Below are 6,000 nucleotides of genomic sequence, written 5' to 3' on the forward strand. Positions count from 1 at the left end.
ATCTTTAACATGCTGTTTATGATTCTCATAATTTTGTTTTAGTTCATTAAACATTTTTAATAGGATCTTCTAATTGAATCATTACAACAACATCAAATGGATTAATTCCTTTACTAACACTGCTAATTCTTTTTCCTTTAAAATCTAAGGCATTTTTAAACATTCGGATCATGTAAATCAACAATATCGATGTTTTCTGATAATTTTAGAGGTTTTAAAATTTGTTCTTTAACAACAACATCATGTTTGTCAATACCAGGTCGAACACCGACAATTCTTTTTTTTTATTAGCCAAACTAACATAATTCTTTTCAACTTTGATCGCTTCAGTAATTTTATCAGCTTTTTCGATATGAGACATTAAATTGGTAAATAATTTTTTTACACCATCATCAACTTCTTTTTCCAATGTTTTTATTTTTATCAGCAACTTCATTTGAACTCATGAAATTTGCAAGTTTGTTATCATATTCTGCTTTAAAATCTTCAATCTCGACAGCAAAACATATCTGAATCTGGAAGGTTTTGTAATACATTTTCTAACTTGTTATCAAACTCATTTCTCAAACTATCAAAATTCAAACTATTATCTACATTTTGAATAATTTGTGTTCCAAATACGTCAAAAATATTTTGTGAATCCATATTTATTAAGTAATAATTTGTTAACAACTTCTTTAAAATCTTTACCAGTACTCAGTTCATTCAACACAAAAACACATAAATGACCACAAATTGGGGGATCTTTATAGTCTTGAATCTGAGAATCATTGTAGTAGACGCTTGATTTTTTCAAATATTTAATCAATTCTATAGGTGGTTTGTCCTCAATTCTTCCATACGAATCAAAATAACATGCATTCTTATCATTTTTATAATAACAAATCCAATGCGTTCCACTTCCCATAATCGAGTCTAAATTCACAATTCCACATTCAAATTTCTTAACTTTTTCAGGTAATGTATCTCTCATGAAGATTCCTCTAAAATGTTTAATATTTTTGCAGATTTCTTCCAATTCTCCGAATGTTAAAGGTTTAAATTTTTTTTCAATGTTTGATTTCACGTAATTCAAAGTTTTTTCATCTAATCCAGATCCTGTAACATCTTCCAACTCTTTATCTAACCAATTTAAAATGTTTCGAACAATAGGAATCACATCTTTTTTAACGATTTGGAGCAGCTTTACGAACATAAGGAACAACATTTTTAACAACTGGAATATTTTCTCCAAAATCTAATAAATCTTTCAAAAGTCCACCATTTTTAAGTTCTTTCAACTGATTATAAGAAAATTCTATTCTGGTTCCTTTATTGTTTTTCTTATGTTTTTCGAGTTTATTGTATTGTCTATTTGTTAAAAATATCTTATCTTCGCCATTTTTTAGTTGATCTATTTTAAATTGAATACTAACGGGTATTTTCTTCTTAAAAAGCGGATTTTATTTTTTCTTTCTGATTTTTGCTGAAGTTTACGTTCACCTCCATTTATATAGTTAAAATTTCAAGTTCTCTTCGATTCCCATTCCTAGTTTTCTCTTCAAAAACATTGCTCCAGCTGTTGGAAGCGCAACAAATCTTTCACCTAAAACTAGCATCTTTTGATATAAAAAATCTATCCATTGCCTTATCTTGCAAAACTTTATCTGCGATATGTCTGGAATTTGTGTCTCTATGTTTTGCATAAAAAATATCGTGTTCCATAGCAGCTTGATCTAATTTATTTATACCAGGATCTCCTCTTTTTAGTCTTTTTTCGAGTTTTGTGCCAGGCCCCAGATACTGATAAGTTGGTACGTGTAATTCAAAAAGGTAAAATTGTTGATAAAATCATTCAAAAGTCCACTACCCTCAATCATAGATGAACTTATTGCCGGCAAAACTCGTTTTAAATATTTAATTCCATCAGGTTTTTCAATCATTTCATCAAGTTTGTTCGAAATAAAATCTTTAATCGCTTTCTTTTCGTTCAAAAAATTGTTGTTTCCAGCCTTTTCTTGAGCATAAATATAATTAATAGTTCCATCGAGTTTTGTCAAATCGTCGATATATCTGTATTCAATCTTATTATCACTGTATTTTCTTACACCTGATCCTTCGATTCGTTTTTCCCAAATTGGTTTAATCAAATTGAGATATTTTTTACCTTTACTTGACTTTGGTTTCTTAGTTGATGGATCATTATTTTTGTAAATTGAATCAGATTTCCATAAAATTTCAGTATACTTTTTCAAGTCTTCTTCAGAATATAAAACCGTCTTTTGGAACATCAGTGCCTGTTAATAATCTCCATAAAACCCTGAGTACCTTCGTACATTTTTTCATTAATAAACTATGTCATTATGTTTCAAAATTTACGGGCAAATTTCCAATCATAAAACTTTTCTTTTTTCTATCCCAATACAAACCAAATTTATCATCCTTCGCTCTAGGAAGGAATTTTTCTACCAATTTCACCAATCATTATATCCGTCGTTCCAGGACTTATTGGTTTCAACTATGGTAGAGTCTTCAATGATTCTAGGTCTAAATGGTGTTGACGATGGTAATTTTGGCAATTCAAACTCAGATTCTGGTATCGAAATATCAGCAAATTGTCGTACAACTGGAACCAAATTCATCAAATTTTGATTATCGCTTAAAACATTTTCAATTTTGCCCTCAACATTTTTTATTGCAGAAGTTACAGGTTGATTAATTTTTTGAATAAGTTCTTGTTCTTCTTCATCCATTCGAATCTGTTCTTTAAATTCTTTGATTAATTTCTTTTCGATTTGATCAAGTTTTTTCGCTTCTTCAGAAGTTACGTTCGCCATTTATTTAGGAAAATTTTGAAACGTAAACGTGGAACGTAAACGTGAACACGAAACGTGAACACGGAACGGTAAACGTGAACGTGGAACGTGAAACACGAACGTGAAACACGAACGTGAACGTGGAACGTAAAACGTGAACGTGGAACGTAAAACGTGAACGAGAAACGTGAACACGAAACTTGGAACGTGAACACGAAACGTGAAACGTGAACACGAAACGTGAAAACGTGGAACGTAAAACGTGGAACGTGAACAGATTTACCGTTTTTCTGTTATTTTCATAATGTAAATAAAAAGTAAAGATAATATAAAAATAATTGTAACAAATATTTTATCAAGTAGATTGTCAGACCACTGAGCAGCATTTATATTAGAAAATTTATTCAGATATTTACCATTTTTAGGCTTCAAAGTTAGATTAATAGTTAAAAATCCGTAGTCTTCCTTCCAAATTTTATATCAATAAAGTGGTTAAAACTCATATCAGATCCCACATAATTGTTATAAATCTTTCTCGAATAGTGATCATCTTGCTTAAAAATACACAACATATTCAGGTTATTTCTTATAACTTGTTTATCAACCTTTGAAAAGCATTGGGAAAGATAGATACAAGATATGTTTTTGTGACGGGACATTACGAAATATTCCTTAATAACGTCTTGATTTTCTAAAATACAATCATCGAAAACGATTAACGAATTGGGTTTACATTCGCTTAACGGAACTATGTCCTCAGAAGCATTATAAAAATGTGATATTTTTTTGTTTAAGTTTTTCTCAATATTTTCAAATCTTTCTTGTAATTTTTTATAGGCGTCTTGTTCTAAAGATTTACTAAAAACATACAAATTGGAATAAGGAATCAACCTATTGTAGATAAAATTCAATAATAAAGTTGTTTTTTCCACATCCACTTGAACCAACAATTAACAATCTGATTGGTTGATCTTTCTTATTTTCTTCAAACGTTTGAAGTTTTATCTGATCTTTTTGCTTTAAAAATTTCTCCATTTAAATAGAAGATTTTCATCTTGAAGCAACGCTTGCGAAAATGAAGCTGTTCAAGTTGACTTCAGAAAGCTCTAAATTAGTTTTAAACTTGGAACATCCTATACACTTAGAGGAAGAATCAAATTATTTTATCGGTTTAAGCGGTTTTTATTCTGACAATTTTGTAATAAATATTAGTGAAAGTTCTCCTTATTGTATAGGATTTAGTGAGAAGAACATAACAAAATATTATGGTTTAAACAAAGGATATTATACTTTCGATCAAATTAAAAAATTCCCTTAAAAATTATCTGAAAACATTCAAACAATCAGATAAATCTTTAAACTTTGACGACGAAAACAAGTTTGAAATGCAAAAAAATATTATCTCTCTAATAAAATTCAAATAAAATCACCAGTAAGAATAATGTTTTCAGCAATTATTGTAGATTCATTAGGGTTTGTTCAAGAAACTATTGAGCCAAATCAGGTATATTTAGGAAATAAAACGCCAAAATTTAGACCGTTCGATGTAATTGAAGTGCACTGCAATCTCGTTGAACCTAGTTTTGAAAATCATACCGAACATTTACACAAAGAATCTGAAATTTTGTACACTTTTTTCCCAAATGTTGCTTATGGATCAAAAATCAGTGAAAAACCAAATGAAATCGATTATATTCCAATTAGAAAAAATATTAAAAGAATTCAAAAAATCGTTCTAACTATACAAGACTCTGAGGGAAATTTATTAAATAATGAGAGTAAAACAACAATATATTTAAGATTGAAAAAGGAATAAAAATGAGTTGATGATGATGACAAAATTCAATATTTTTACTTAAAAAACAAGGGGCTATTCGAATGGCCCCTTAACAATCTTCATCCTGACCCTGTTTTTATCAATGAATCTGGACTTTATACTGAAATAAAAATTACTAGTTAAATTTCTTTTCTATCTAAATGGAGTAGTCAGTTGTAGACCTACTCAACAATCAACTTACATTCAATAATAAAGACATTTGCACGATTGTTGACGAAAATAATGAAATTTGGTTTAAGGCTAAAGATGTTGCAGAAATTTTACAATATGAAAATACTAGACAAGCTATCATAAATAATATTGATAATGACGAGAAAATAGCCTTTAAATATATAAATTACAAGAGTCTATGCCATAGACCCTTTCAAAATCTTCATCCTGACACTATTTTCATTAATGAATCTGGATTTTATTCTTTAATACTAAGATCTAATAAATTAGAAGCAAAAACCTTTCAAAAGTGGGTTACAAAAGAGGTTTTACCCTCCATTAGAAAATTTGGTGAGTACAAACTTGAAAACAAGATTAAATATTTAGAGGACGAAGTTAAACACTTGCAAATTAAAGATGAAATGAAATCATTGAAAATAGAGAATCAAGAATTGCGAATGGAATTAATGAAGAGAGATATGGTATGTAAAGATTTTGATAAGAAAAAACACCATGTTTTTGTGTTAATTAAGAAGAATCACATGTGGGAATGGCCTTATTACGTTATCAGAGCTCAGAAACGAGAAATACCAAACCGATTAAAACATCTAAAAATAAATTATCCTGAATTAGAGATTTTGTTCATTGATGACGAACCAAATTCTATCAATCTGTATAACCAAATGAAAGAATCTTTGAATATTTTATACAACGGAAATCATTTTACTACAAATATGACTGAATCTCGACTGATTTATAGAATATCTAAATTACACGATGAAAATGTTTCTAAATTTTACTAAAAACTCTCGATTTATTATATTTTGTTTGTAAATGTTTAGCATAACTAGGTAACCATCGTAGAATTTTTTTTTCATATTCACAAGGCATTTCGTTTTTATAACTTTCGCTGAAAATTTTTTTAGCACAATCTTTGCAAAAAGCATCTTTTCTATCTTTACTATACTGCCAGTTATTAAATTCAGAAATATTTTTAATTTCTTTACAAAAGTAACACTTTTTTTCTTCTAAAGTTAATTTGTTCATTTTAACGTATAATTCCTTACAATAACAGTCTTTTCTATTCTCTTCTTGACACTTTGTACATTTCTTTTGAGACTCCATTTATATAGAAAAAATTATTACACGATGAAAATGTTACTAAATTTTATTAAAAACTCTTAACTTATGATATTTGGTTTGTAAATGTTTTTCATA

Source organism: Homalodisca vitripennis, chromosome 8 (assembly GCF_021130785.1).
Source record: "Homalodisca vitripennis isolate AUS2020 chromosome 8, UT_GWSS_2.1, whole genome shotgun sequence".
In the NCBI taxonomy this organism is placed as follows: Eukaryota; Metazoa; Arthropoda; class Insecta; order Hemiptera; family Cicadellidae; genus Homalodisca; species Homalodisca vitripennis.